The sequence below is a fragment of the Rhinichthys klamathensis genome, unplaced genomic scaffold, assembly GCF_029890125.1.
Source record: "Rhinichthys klamathensis goyatoka isolate OS25496 unplaced genomic scaffold, OSU_Roscu_1.1 h1tg000210l_1, whole genome shotgun sequence".
Taxonomy (NCBI): Eukaryota; Metazoa; Chordata; class Actinopteri; order Cypriniformes; family Leuciscidae; genus Rhinichthys; species Rhinichthys klamathensis.
Window position 1 is genome coordinate 288,219 of NW_026606735.1, and position 15,984 is coordinate 304,202.

The window sequence follows — 15,984 nt, forward strand, 5'->3', positions numbered from 1 at the left end:
TTCATCAAAAATATCTTAATTCGTGTTCCGAAGATGAACGAAAGTCTTACGGGGTTGGAACAACATGAGGGTAAGTAATTACTGACAGAACTTTCATTTTTGGGTGAACTAACCCTTTAAGCCCCCCTCAACTAGATGACCTGCTGACCTCAGATGTCAGAAGTCCTTGCCCATCTGGTTCTAGAGTGTCTCGCTCATGCACTTCAGGTGTATAAACATACATACATTTCAGAGAAGTTCCTCCTTCTCACATCAGACTGCAAATGATAAAACCACATGACATTCCTTTGTAATGTCCACTGAAAATCAATGAAAATCAAAAATTTCCACAACAATCGACAAACCAGTGACTCCACAATAAGACTGTATTCAACATGGTTTGAGGGAGGGAAAGGCCTCTGTCTGGCCAGGATGAATTTTTTGACTTTAGAAGAGCAGAGAGACACCATCTCTGGCCTGCAGGTTGGGTTCACTTTTTTTATGACCATTAAAAGTGCAGGACAGTGATTAGACCTGACAGTCACTTGGGGCCCAACAGCCAGAAGAAACCAACCTCTAACCCTCTCTCCACCCCCTTCCTGATTGTGAATTTGCTTTGCTTCTACACTTACCAGTAGGATTATTCATCCTCAAAAATAGCCCTGTACCCTACACTGCATTTTACTGCCCTGAAGCAGTACAGAGGGTCAGCAAGATGCTTTCAGCAAAAATGTCTGATCAGCATGAATCATCACATTACAAGAAGGAATAGCTGTTCAGCAGTCATTAGGTGATACATAAACAACTGGTAAGAACATTTGTATTATTATTCCACTTCTGATATCACTGAAAGACGCATGTGCATGCATGTATTTCAGGAAGATTTACATGTAAACTACATTTAAAAATTGACAATCTGTGTTTATTGTCAGTTGAAATCCGTTATTGTCTGATCATTGTCAGAACTGGACACTCACCAAATTAGTCATACAGCACAACACACAAATGGATAAACCAGACAGAAGCTTTATTCAGTCCAGGGTATGAATAGAGCTTATAGATGAAGTATTGCATGAACTCTCTGTATTCCCCTTTGAGTCGGGGGTATGTGGGTAAGAAATGTCTTCAGAAGGATGAGATCAGCCTTGGATCAGAAGCGATAAAGTTTCATTAATTCCAATGAGCTGGCAGGGGAACAGTTAGCATGTGAATTCGAATCCTCAATCAGATGCTGATACAAAGAAGACCACATTCTGACTTCAGACTTGTGATGCAGCCTGGAATTAAACCACGCCATGTTGCTTTGTTTGGCCAGAGGAGAACTGCTCCCCCCACTGAGCCTGGTTTCTCCCAAGGATTCTTTTTTCTCCATTCTGTCACCTGGTGCAGTTTGGGTTCCTTGCCACTGTTGCCTTTTGGCTTGTTTGGTTTGAGATACTTAATATTCAACAATATTACTCATCTGACTGCACTGACACTATTGATGAAAACTGAACTGAGCTGGGCGATGACGTCACTGTTTTCTGCAGAGATGCTTTATAGCTGAATTGAACTAATTTAATAATTGATGGTCTTGCAACGGAACTGAATCAGCAAAACTGAACTGACTTCAGCAACACTTTTCTTTTTAGAGATGCTTTACAGCTGAAATTAACTCTGTACGTACGCATGTTGATCACTGTAAAGCTGCTTTGAAACAATCTGTAGGCCCATTGTATAAAGCGCTATAAAAACTAAAAGGTGACTATTTAGACAAAATGAATGGAGAAAAGCAGAAGGTACATGGTAACAGGTTGTCCCATCATTCAAATGTTTGGTTCACTCCAAGTACTATCAGCTGACTTACTGGTTATCAACTCATTATGAATCAGAACAAAAGGTTCTCAGTTCTGGAGGAGCAACCCTGTTAAAATGATAAGGAATATCATGAATAGGCCTAATTCCACCCTAATTCCACATATTCACGCAATAATAAATAGGCCTATATAAATAATTGTGTGTATAAACAAATTAACAAACTGTTCAGTGACACTGGGAGTAGATGATGCCTGCCACATTTATTTGTCGATTTGTAAAAGCATCTGATACATGAATAAACTTAAATGAGTTCCGGTTTAGTGAAGAACCACTGGAACGGACTCAGATTTTGGTGGAATTTCAAACTGGTTCAAGTGATTCAGAAGAGATACCTTGAAAAGATTCAACTACGAATCAGACATCACAAGGCCGTGCAAGCCTCGTTCACTGCCAGCCCAAACCGGCTGAGCTTATGAGCAACAGCAACGCTCAGCAAGAACACGGGTGTGTCAGCAACTCGACGAAGTTGAGAAAAGTTTAACTTTATGTAAAAGCGGATCGACTTGATGTATACCGACTATGGGAGTGAAGACAGTGGCGAGCACTTAGGCTATGTGTCAGATCAGCTGACGTAGGCTAATGTTTAACGGACTTAATGGAGTTGATAAAAAATGTAATAATTTTCCTTTCTCTTTGTATTTTTATCAATATGGTAGGCTAGATTCTATTCAATTGAATATTATAAAAAAATTTGGTTATAAGTAGCCAGCCTAATCTAAAAGTAGTCATATTATATTGCCTAAAAGGTGTAGGCCTAATGTTATAGATTACGTAGGCCTATCTAACTACAACTTGTATCATGTTATTTGTATTCAGTAATGGACAACACTAAGTAGCTAATATACTCAGAACTGGCCGCATAAAACTACATCAGCTGGGATAGCTATTTTAGAAGATTTGCATACAGGTGAAACTGTTTTGAATATCGCTTTGAATTATTAATACAAAAAGTTCATATATTTCAGTAATTCAACTTAAAAGGTGAAACTAATATTATATAGACTCATTACATGCAAAGTGAGATATTTCAAGCCTTTATTTGTTATAATTTTGATGATTATGGCTTACAGCTTATGAAAACCCCAAATTCAAAATTAGAATATTGTGAGGTATTCATCATCAAAATTATAACAAATAAAGGCTTGAAATATCTCACTTTGCATGTAATGAGTCTCTAATATATTAGTTTCACCTTTTAAGTTCTGAAATAAACTTTTGCACGATATTCAAATTTTTTGAGTTTCACCTGTATATATATATATATATATATATATATGAAAAACATAAGTAGCCTAATACAAATTTAAAGTAAATTTAACATTAAGTTTATAAATCAGTTACTAAAATGATTGCCTCTTCGAGTTCACATCCTAGACTGTCTGCCATGTGAATTGAATCAGTCAAAAGTAGGCTATTTTTGATTTCCTGTCACAGTGTTTTTACAAATAAACAGAATGTACTGTTCGAGCAGTCGCGTTTTATTCATATCATCTCGATGTATTATTTAATAATGTGTGCCATGCTGTGTCTGTGTGAGAACTCTAGGCAGTGCTGTCGGGCGGCGCGCGGACTCGGAGCACAAGCTGACGCGCGGCTACTGCTGTTGCTGTGAACCGCAGGGATGTGAGAAACGCGCCGTGTACGAGAGAAGAGACAGACAGGTCTCCTGACAACATCAAAAGGACAGGACATCTCTCTGACCTGATTCAGTGAAAAACAGGAGGCGAGGAGCAGGTACTATGTGGCCGCGTTGTGGGTGCCTGCGTGCGGCTCTGAGCGCGCGACGATGTAAAAGGCAGCGCGTACGGATTCTGCGGCAGTTGTGATCGGGAATAACTGAGATTGGAAAACTCAGCGGGGCATTGAAAACCACGCTGATCACTGAGCAAATAATCAACCAGACAATCATTTGTAGACGTATTCATTGTGTGCGCCTCCAGGCGCCCCGTTCTTCGATCGATCACTACAGTGGAAGAGAGACAGTGCATTTGAATGTGAATTTACACTCAAGGTTTTCGGTGCAAGTGATTCCATAGTTTCTGCCCTGCTCAATTCAAATCTGCTGGAAAGACCTTACAGGCAGGTAAGCCGTCAATATACAAGTTTATCAAGCCGCCAGACGACAAGAGTGTAAGGTAGCCTACTAATTGAGAGTGACGTTTTAGGAGCAAAGTTAATTGGAGTCCGCATCTACAGAGTTCATATGTCAGCTATGTTGCACCATAAACTTAGTCTTCTGTTTTTTGATTAGTAGAGAAAATCTAGACTCTAGAGTAGAGTGATAGGCTACAATAATATTAGAAAATGTTGTATAAAACAGTTTTAGATGAATTAGCTAGGAAGTCACACTGCAGGACATCCCTCTGACTGGCTGACAGATGTGTGTTAAATTCATCTAACATGTTAGATTTTTAGTGCTTGTGATTTATTTTTACAACGCTAATGGCATGAAAAAGCCTATTCCATAGAAACTTTTTTTTAATAGATGCACATACAGTGCATTAAAAAATATTTTTTAAAGGGATACTCCACCCAAAAATGAAAATTCTGTCATCATTTACTCACCCTCAAGTTGTTCCAAACCTGTATGAGTTTCTTTCTTCTACTGAACACAAAGGAAGATATTTTGAAGAACGATTGGAACCAAACAGTTGTTTGGCTCCATTGACTTCCATAGTAGAAAAAAAAAATACTATGGAAGTCAATGGTGCCAAAGTTCCAATCGTTCTTCAAAATATCTTCCTTTGTGTTCAGTAGAGAAAGAAACTCATACAGGTTTGGAAGAACTTGTGACATAAAAATGATGACATAATTTTAATTTTTGGGTGGAGTATCCCTTTAAAGCATTGTCAAGCCATTAAAACATTTTTTTTTGCTGTAAATTAGGTGATTTTTTTAGCTGTAGTTCCAAAGAACCGAAATATATAAGGACATTGCCAAAACATCTGAAAATAATCGCTAACAGCCCCAGTATTGCATGATATAATACAAAATTAAGTTTTTTGATGTAAAAATAGGGTCCCAATGTACTGTAGATCTAGCATATCAGATTATTTCACTTTAAAATATGGCAGGGTTAATTCTGACCATTTTCACCTTCTATCAGCATATATCTGAGCTTAAACATAGATTTCACTGTTGCTTGTATGCTATGTTTCAAAGGAAATTTTTACACATCCTTTGATCTGACACTCTACCCATTATGCAGATGCACCATTGTAGTGACATACATGTGTTTATTCATAATGACTTCATAATAATTCATTAATCTTTGTAACAGGATCAGTTTTGATATCAGTGCTGTTTTGAATGATGTTTGGTGCTAGGTACTCTAAAGCTGTGGAATGTTCAGAAGGAGTTGATCTCTTTGTGTCTTGTGAACCTAATATTGGTGTTAAATATTATTTCTCAAGAGCCAGTTTTGCACATCAAACAGAACTTCCAAACGAAATACATATCATATAGAATTCTCAACTGCAAAAGCAAGTGGGCCCTTCCACATTTACAAGTGTCTGGATGTCTTGCGTGTGTCTGTAACTAATTTGAGAGGGGTTGTGTAGAGCTTGACTTGTATAAGGTTTAATAACTCACTACTGTCTGAAATGCTTCTCTGCAAATTAGCAGCAGTGTGTGTTTTATGATTCTGTCCATTCTTAGTCACTGAGATGCAGCTGCTATAGTGAGTTCAGTCTCTAACCATCCACATATTCCCAGATTCTGCTAGAACATTGAGTTATTTATTTTTTTAATCTTTTACTGAAATGTAAGATGGTTCTCCTCTCTTTCAGCCTCTCTGCCATACCTTCTTTCTAGTTCCCTTTGAGTGCTACACCACATCTATAATTTAATCAATCTCTCCCTGTTAATATGTCATTTCTAAAAGCATTTTCTATTCAGACTATTGTTTAAGAGAACTTTTTCATGCTCTAAAGGATTGCCAAACCAAACCAGCAAATATAAAACGAAGAGAAGTAATGAAGCCGACATGACCCTTCAAACAGCTGGGGGGTGTTTTAGTTTGCATAAGAGAACAAACACGTTGATGGCGCTTTACATGAGCTTGTTTCCTATGCATTTCAATACTAACGCTATTCTGGAATTTTAGAATTTCCTTATTAGATAAGGAGATTACAATTTAGTATATGTTTTTATTATTATTATTATTATTTACATAACGGACCAGCTGCAAGGCTGCGTCGTGTTAATCGGTTGTGTTCATCATAGATTCAGTGCTCTATGCTGTTATTTTTTATGCGTTCAGTGGTGTGTGAGATTAATTAGTCTGTTAATCTGAGAGTTATGAAACTCCTCTGATCGGAGGCCGTGTTCCATGTGACTTGCTATTGGACACAAAGCGCCAGATTTACCAGAGTCTTTAGGACGTATTTGATGTCATTTCAATCACCAGATCAGTGAGACTCTAAGACCTTCTGTCATAAACTGGGTGCTCTATTTTCAAAGTAGAGCACTACATTTTTATCTAAGATTCCTTCCATTCAGAAACTGCACATTTAAAAGAACGTAAAACAGTTAAAAAATGATCAAAACTTCAAACTTTGTTTTTCCTCTCTCTCAGGATTTCAGATGTGTATTCCAACATCTTGTCTGCTATCTTTACTTCATACTTGGACATGTAGTTGGTAAAATAGTACATAGACATGCAATCTCATGTAATGTTTTAATATTTCAGGTTTTTTCCCAGCATCAGGTACTCTTAATTAATCAAGGGTGGTTAATTAATGTAAAGCAGTCAATTAAAGACTTTAATTACCAGTCATGATGTTAAATATGACACTGCAACATTTTATTTTAATTTGTGATCAACTGCTGTTGCTCATATTGCAGTTCTTTGCCTAATCAGAACTGAACTGCTATATTCAGAAAATGTATTATTCAGTTCTGCTCTATTACTCGGAAATCAACTGGTAAATCTGTCCTGAAAGTGTCAAATCTCTGCTGTTGCTCAGTTAGATAGGGAACTAAACTAGAATTTAACAATCCGGTAGAGGAAATCAATCTACTTTTTCCTGGGGGGGTTGTAATTGCTGAGTGCACATTGAATGTCATATTGAACTTTATCCATATGTCTGAAGCCAAATGTGGAACAGACAGGGCTACACCATCATGATGTGTCTCTGCAAGATTTGAGAGAAACCGAATTTATTTACCATCATTTCACATTGTTTACCAATTGGACAGATTATAATGAATATTTTATGGGTAGACATGTCACATCTGAGTTTTCAATGTTTCGTCTAACATTGGAATTTCAACTAGTTGCCATCCATTAAAAAAAGTAATTCAAATAATAAATCTTCAGGACTGACAAAGAGTTTTGGAGGCTGTTTACACCTGTAATTTAGTGCTGACCACTAGCTAATCGCACCATCCGAGACTGATGTTAATAGCAGATATTAACAGGGCTACACTGCCATTCAGTTCCTAACAGAATTTTTTTTCCAACAACAGCAAGTCTCTGGACAAAATTAGAAAAATAATAAAAGATCATATATCCTGTTTTTAACAATTGTCCCTCGAGCTCTGTTATTCTTCCAAGTGTTTCTCCTTGATTTATCCTTTATGGCTTTGGTTGTACTGTATTCATCACTTTACTCTTAATTTCCTGTTCGCCTGTGTACTGTATGAGTTGAAGACTTACCGTCTATCGCTGAACTCTCTTCTTGACCTTGGCAGAGTTTAAGTTGATTGCATTGCTGGCTGCAGATGTGTGTCTTGGCCTGTATACAAATGTGCATGTCTTAAAGATGTTTCATCATGAGATTATCTTGCTTAAGATGGAAAAACATATGCCCTCGGTTCAAATATGCATACTTCCATATAATAGGCGAAAAAACTGTATCCGAGCTGAGTATGACCGAATTCACAGTATTCATAAAATAGTAGGCGAAAAGTATCAGGTGACCTACTACTTCTGGCGATATTCTGAAGTGTGCTTCCAATGGACATTTTACTATTCCATGAGGCCATGGGAGATGATTTGTGAAAGGCAGTGAAGTGACACAACTGACGGCATAGGTCACATGACAATGACAACAGGGCGTGTCATGCTATATAGAACATACTTTTTTAACGGCCGTAAACAAGTTTGTAGTACATGTTACAACCAAATGTAGTACATACCTGTAGTATACAGTATGCGGTTTCGGATGCAGTGATGGTCTGTTCCAGAACCTTTTGTACAGTTCAGACGTTTTGGTATTGAATTTTATAGTTTTGGTATTTATTTAATTATAATTATATTTACTGTATAATTGACAATTCACTAAGCTTGTTGCAATGCATTTTAGAACTGTCTTTACCCATGAAGAATACTGCCTCAGAGTTTGCCCAAAAATTAGATATCTTAGGTGGCACCATAAGTACGTTGTGTACCTTTTTGGAACAGCCTTCACTTTGGGATTGTGCATATGATGCTCACTCTATTTTGGAACAGAGCTTGAATTGTAATTGTTGGCTACATGGATATTAACTTCAGATATTGCATTTATCGTATCATCAAAGTTCAAGAGAGGGGCGGTGGAAGTGCTAAAGTTTCTTTTTTTCAGTTGTATCTATGTGTATTATCTTTCTTTAATCATCCCCCTCCTCTGCTTGACCAATCGCTGAGGCACAGCATCAGTGCGAGATGAAATCATCCTGAGGAAGATCACACTAAGCTCTTTGAGTTGAACTCTTGAGTCGCAGTAAGCGATGTTTGCATTTAAGATGCCTGGGCTTTCAGAGGATATGTGCAGTCATGCCAGCATACACATAAATCTGTTGTTAATGCTTGGCTCAGAAAATGGGTTTTTATTTAAAAGTTCAACAGCTTTACCTTACTGGCACTTTTAGCACTGATTGAGTTTACTGGCCATTCAGAAACTCCAGAAAGTGTGTTATTTTTCAGATGGTAAAATACGTTTTCCTATTCCAGCTAAATATGCAGAGACTAATCTAAGTAAACCATTTGTAGGTTGATATACTCAAAAAGTGTACACACTGGCTTGTTTTGTTTGTTTGAGAATCCTGACCAATGACCATCACAGCATAGCAAAATCGACTTAGCAAATGGTTTGAGTTTGGGGCGGGGCAACAGTTTGCTCATCCAGTTGTAGGACATCGAGGTTTTTTGGGAAACCTGTTAGAAAACAATCACTTTTTTTCCAGTGGATGCTAGTGATACGAAAATGGCTCACTTCGCTATTAACAATAGATGTTATTCACCACACTAAACATGCTGTACTCACTAATTTCTGACCGCATTATCAACAAACAATTAGGGCTCAAAATAAGACTTTATGACGGTATTTCCTTTATCTCTTTTATCAACGGAGGAAAGATAAACCATTGAGCTTTTTTTGATCTGTTACAAGGAAAGCCTGAAGAATGGGTTGAGTGCAGAGCAGCCGTATACATCTCAGCCAGATTTTCAGCTTAGTCCCGGATTATCAACAACACTGGGCTTTTTCAGTAAATAATACTCAAGTAATTGCTGTTTGGACAGGTGGTGGGATATGTTTTTCTTTCTTTATTCTTCTTTTTTTTCTTTTTTTTTGTTGTGCTGGCACCCTGATTTTTTTTTTGGATGTTGATTTCCTATACTTATGCTGCTTTGTAAACTTATAATAATTCATTAAATTAATACATAATAGACAGTTGTCCCTGCTAACCAACTTATTGCATAGAAATCTTTTATCTTTTATATCTCTCATAGCGCTCATTGGCTACATATTAAATTCAATTTGGTAAGTGAGTCCTGATCACTTACCACTCATCAAGGTTTATTTTTTGCAATAATGATGGGCTAACTGTTTGTTACATGTATGTTATGAATGATATAGCTTACATAATTTTCACATACCTCATGCATATCTTTTTTTGAATCAATCAGTTGGCAGTCAGGCCAGTTGTTCTAATGATTTGCTTCTTAATTAGCTTCTGTTTAAAAAGCGAGTCTGGCCAGATGTTTTAAATCCTATGTGACTGATACATATTAAGAACTTTCACATGCCCACTGGAATGAACTACAGGATGCTGTCTGGAGAGGTTTGTGTGAGTTCTTGTGAAGGTGTGAGCAGGGGGTGTTTGAACGCTGTCCTCCAGATGCTTCTGTTTTGTCAACCTTTTACAGCTCTAAGCCATGACAACATTTTTTACTGCATGAATGATGAACCTTAGGTCGGTTTGATTAATGACCATGTTAAAGCAAGAATCTTGCCTTTTTAGATCAAAATAGAGAATGGGTTGTCACTCTGGAGGTGGTAGTTAAGAAGTGAGACTAAAAGTAGATATAGAAAGTAGAAAAGAAAGATATAGGGCATAGGGCATGATACCATATGAGCAAAGTATCAAATTCTTAGTCATTTTTATATAAATCTAAGGGTGTACATCACAATATACACTCACCTAAAGGATTATTAGGAACACCATACTAATACTGTGTTTGACCCCCTTTCGCCTTCAGAACTGCCTTAATTCTACGTGGCATTGATTCAACAAGGTGCTGAAAGCATTCTTTAGAAATGTTGGCCCATATTGATAGGATAGCATCTTGCAGTTGATGGAGATTTGTGGGATGCACATCCAGGGCACGAAGCTCCCGTTCCACCACATCCCAAAGATGCTCTATTGGGTTGAGATCTGGTGACTGTGGGGGCCATTTTAGTACAGTGAACTCATTGTCATGTTCAATAAACCAATTTGAAATGATTCGAGCTTTGTGACATGGTGCATTATCCTGCTGGAAGTAGCCATCAGAGGATGGGTGCATGGTGGCCATAAAGGGATGGACATGGTCAGAAACAAAACTCAGGTAGGCCGTGGCATTTAAAGGATGCCCAATTGGCACTAAGGGGCCTAAAGTGTGCCCAGAAAACATCCCCCACACCATTACACCACCACCACCAGCCTGCACAGTGGTAACAAGGCATGATGGATCCATGTTCTCATTCCGTTTACGCCAAATTCTGACATCTGAATGTCTCAACAGAAATCGAGACTCATCAGTCCAGGCAACATTTTTCCAGTCTTCAACTGTCCAATTTTGGTGAGCTCTTGCAAATTGTAACCTCTTTTTCCTATTTGTAGTGGAGATGAGTTATACCCGGTGGGGTCTTCTGCTGTTGTAGCCCATCCGCCTCAAGGTTATGCGTGTTGTGGCTTCACAAATGCTTTGCTGCATACCTCGGTTGTAACGAGTGGTTATTTCAGTCAAAGTTGCTCTTCTATCAGCTTGAATCAGTCGGCCCATTCTCCTCTGACCTCTAGCATCAACAAGGCATTTTCGCCGACAGGACTGCCGCATACTGGATGTTTTTCCCTTATCACACCATTCTTTGTAAACCCTAGAAGTGGTTGTGCGTGAAAATCCCAGTAACTGAGCAGATTGTGAAATACTCAGACCGGCCCGTCTGGCACCAACAACAATGCCACGCTCAAAACTGCTTAAATCACCTTTCTTTCCCATTCTGACATTCAGTTTGGAGTTCAGGAGATTGTCTTGACCAGGACCACACCCCTAAATGCATTGAAGCAACTGCCATGTGATTGGTTGATTAGATAATTGCATTAATGAGAAATTGAACAGGTGTTCCTAATAATTCTTTAGGTGAGTGTAGTTAATACAGGGACTTGCAGAAGACAAAATGAGGTATGTATAGTGGTTCATAATGTTCAAACTGGAATTAATAAGACCCTGTAAAGATCTAGGGGTGGGCAGTGTGGCCAAAACATAACATTATCAGCCTTTTAATGTTAACGTAATGGTATACATCACAATATAGTTAATATAAGGAATTGCAGAAGACAAAACAAGCTATGTATAGAAGTGGAATTAAAGGGACCTTGGCCAGGATAATTATAGGCTTTTTGACTTTATCGCACATAACCAAGATAAAGAGGCTGGCTGCTGACAGTTAGAGATTTATAATGGTGCACTAATGGTGACATGGGTATTATTCAAGGTCAGTCTGTTGGTCTGCTTTTCATTATGGAGACCTGACTAAGGCAGACAGCTTCCACAGGGGCCTTGTAATGATCTTGAATGGTTCATGTGGTTTAGCAAATGGAAGAGAAAAGTGTCATTTTTCCAGCAAAGGGTTTCATGGACTGTAGAAGAAGGAAATAAAGTACTTATCCAAAGAGACCGTTATAAAGAAGTCTATATGAAGCAACATGAAATGATGGAGGCATCCTGTTTTGTTTGAGAAACTAGTGGCTGATATTAATCAATGACTGAATCATTGTGAATTAATTAATTTGATGAATTGAAATCTGTAGATTCATTAACTAATTAATTCAAACCATTGATTCCCCAGATATGCTTCAAGGCATCCATCTCACACTATTTTTCAGTCTCTTTATTGAAGGGTAGACTGGTTACTGAATGTGACCCGGGATAATGAAGAACTGATTATGTGTGCGAGAGAGACACAGAGGACCCTGAGAAAGACGCTTCTGAAAGAGAGAGAGAACGAGAATAATAGGGACTTAAAAGTGGTCTTGAGATAACATTCACCATGTCAGTAGGCTTGCAGCAAGCAATAATTACCCACTGGGAATGGCAGACCTGTGCTTGTTCAACAGTGAACTCTTCAGTCGGCTCAAAGGACGGCCTTTGTGGGTGTGTGTGAACCTGAGAGGGTGGCCGTACACAGGGCCACCACACTCTGGGGTCCTGCCAATGTTCACTCCCACTTTCAATCCAATCAGGATGTTGGATGAAATTACCAGTCACAATGGTGGCAATGTGAGATCAACTTTCACCAATGGAATGGAATAGAACAGAATGAAAATGAATGGAAGTAAATGGCTAGGAATGGCACTCTGTATAATGGAATGAAATAGAATAGTGTGGAACACATTATGTGTAACAATAGAATGCAATGGAGGGAATAGAAGGAAATAAAAGAGACAGGAAGGACTGTAAGATCCGCTTGCTATGTAATGCACACACAACTCTCTCGATCCGTGGAATTTAGCCGTATTATGCTTAATTCCTTGAATTAATTATTTTTCTGGTGTAATTAATGCACTCGGAGGGAGATGATCAGTGAGAGTGAACGGGAAAGATAAACAGATGGCTGCTGTTTAGGCTTTCCTCTGTCTTTTTTTCACCCGTAGGGCTATGCTGTGTTTGTTTTAGTAATGGAGTCATTATACACATGGTAATTACCTGCTAATGGTGCAGGATCAAATCCAAACCAAAAACACTGAAAATAATCAACCCTGTTAACTAAATGTAATTTAGACTGAGAGTAAGAGCATTATTGGGAGGTTGTTGGTTGCTTTAAATGGGGGGCAGCACAAAACATTGAGTGATTTGGATAATGTAAACTGTTCACAATGTCCTTAAAGGGATAGTTAACTTTGAAATTAATTTTTGGTATGTTTTAGCTTACCTCAAGGGCATCCAAGATGTAGGTGTCTTTGTTTCCGCAGTAGTTTCAATTTTGATATTTTTAGGTCAAACCGTTCTTGTCTGTCAGTCATATAATGCAGGTCTATGGTCACCACCTCAAAGAGCATGCACAGAGAAGTCCAAATTAAACATGATTTAATGACTCGTAAATGTAAGTACACATTGATGGCCTAAGACACGAAACGAGCAGTTTGTGTGAGAAAACGAACAGTATTTATATAATTTTTACCTCTTGTAAACACAGCCACGTCCAAGTGATCTGAGGGCGCAGGGTCTGCGTAAGCGTCGGAAGTGATCTCTCGCGCGTGTACGTCACTCATTGTTTACACAGAGATTTTGGAACCTTTCACTGTGAAGATCTAAACATATTTAGATATACAGGGAATCGCAATGGAAGACGATTTCAATATATCAACAGACAACGTTGAATTTTTTTCGCAACCGCGCCAGAGATCACTTCCGGCGCTTCTTCAAGAACCTATTTAGTTGGTATATCATTCATCTCGGCCTCCCTAAAGATCTGCGATTATGTGATCTCTCTTCAGGTTTACTGAAAGCAGTGGCTGTAGTAAGATATCTGAATCGTCACCTTACAAGTCGTTAATAAACTTTAAAGTTTGTAACAAGCTTTTTTCTTTCCCTTTAGTCATTGGAGGAGTCCAATGTGCACACTAGCTGTCCCAGACGAGTGCTCCACATCTCTCATGCGAATGCTCTCCATTCCAGTGAAATCAAAAAATGCAATCATCAGGTTTGTGTGCCATTTAGAATACTTGAATATGAATTGAGGTTGCAGATTTGGAATTTGAATTAGAATGTAAGGAAGTAAAATTGAAATGAATTGCAATTTAACGTAATTCATATAACTGAATTCATTAAATTATTCCTGTCATTCAAATTCTAAATTCTAATTCTTCCTGTGGATTGTGGCCAATTCATTTAAAATTATAATTCATGAATTGAAAGGGAACTAATTCTTAAGGTCTGAATTTTGGCAACCAAATACACCTCAGTTAATGAGACTATATACATATACTGACACCTGTCATTTGATTGGTTTATTTTAAAAAGTTGTTCTCACACTTAAGTCAATATATACCTTTCAAAAGTTTGGGGTCGGTAAGATTTTTTAAAATATTTTTGAAATATCACAAATGTTGCATTTATTTGATAAAATATTGTGAAATATTATTTCAATTTAAAATATTATTGTTTAATTTATTACTATGATGACTATCTATGTCACATGATCCTTCAAAAATCATTCTAATATGCTGATTTGGTGCTGAAGTAACACTTATTATTATTATCAATGTTGAAAACTTGGGCTGCTTAATATTTTTGTGGAAACGGAGATACCTTTTTAGGATGATTTGAATAGTTCAAAAGAGAGTTCAAAAGAATAGTATTTAATTGTTGTTTTGTACAATTTTTAATGTCTCAAAATGTCACTTTTGATCAATTTAATGCATCCTTGCTGAATAAAAGTATTAATTTCTTTAAAAAAAAAAGAAAGTTTTACTTACTGACCCTAAAATTGAATGGTATTTCTAAGCCACATCAGCTCATCCTTAGGTTGAGGGCTTAAAGAGATAGTTCACCCAAAAACGAAAATTCTTTCATTCATTACTTACCCTCATGTCATTCGAAACCCATAAGACTTTCGTTCATTTTCGGAACACAAATGAAGATCTTTTTGATGAAATCTGAGAGCTTTCTGTCCCTCCATAGACCTATAAAACTACCACTTTGACCACTACCACTTTGACAGGTCGTAAAGCTAATCCATTTGAATTGAGCGGTTTAGTCCTAAATTTTCTGAAGAGACACGATCGCTTTATATGATGAACAAATTTTAATTCGTTTTTTATTCAGTTTTAAACATTGATCAGTGAACATAAACAGAACCTCATCTGAACATGCGTAACACACGAGAATGAACCTCATTGGTTCTCACATATCAGACAAACATGATTGAGCTTCCGTTTATTAGATCTGATGTGTGAGTCACTGAGTTGATGAATGTTAACATGTGAATAAAAGCCTAAATTCAATCTGTTCATCATATAAAGTCTCTTTAGAAAATTTGGACTAAACCGCTCAATTCATTTGCATTAGTTCTAGGATCTCGTTATGAACTATTTGAAGCATCAAAGTGTCAGTTGAGCTGTCGATGGAGGGACAGAAAGCTCTCAGATTTCATTAAAAAAGATCTTAATTTTTGTGTTCCAAAGATGAAAGAAAGTCTTGCGGGTTTTGAGCGATATGAGGACATGATGATAAATAATGACAGAATTTCCATAGGTGGAGGGTTAATAAAGGCCTTCTGATGCGTTCGTGTAAGCAAAATATCCATATTTACAACCTTATTGACAAAAACAACTAGCTTCCGGCAGACGGCCGTACACAAGTCGACTTACGCCAAAAGAGTAACCCTTGAACTTGATGCACAACATAATGACGAATTTGTTTGATCAGCCCTGTTTGTTTGAACAGCGAGAGGCATCAAAGCTTACGCTACTCCCACGTCATACACGACTTGTGTACGGCCGTCTGCTTCGCTTTAAAAGGCCTTTATTAATCTCCCAGAGCCGTTTCGACCACTTTTATCACGGATGTATAGGGTTTGATGGACTTCCAAAAAAATATATCCATTGACTCCCATTATAAGGCTTGGAAGAGCCAGGAATTTTTTTTTATATAACTCTGATTGTATTCGTCTGAAAGAA

General features: G+C 37.7%; 1 protein-coding gene across 4 annotated transcripts in view; it reads left to right on the forward strand.

The window, feature by feature from the left end:
• Positions 1-734: 734 nt before the first annotated feature.
• The window catches only part of wscd2 (WSC domain containing 2), a 67,169-nt gene continuing 51,919 nt past the window's right edge, over positions 735-15,984 (forward strand). For 2 of the 4 annotated variants that reach the window (XM_056263800.1, XM_056263803.1), the window contains exon 1: positions 3,379-3,919. The gene's annotated coding sequence lies outside the window, so the exon portion shown is untranslated. Of the gene's footprint in view, positions 788-3,378; positions 3,920-12,611; positions 12,760-15,984 lie in introns of those variants that run through there. The other 2 variants (XM_056263801.1, XM_056263802.1) reach the window with 2 other exon arrangements.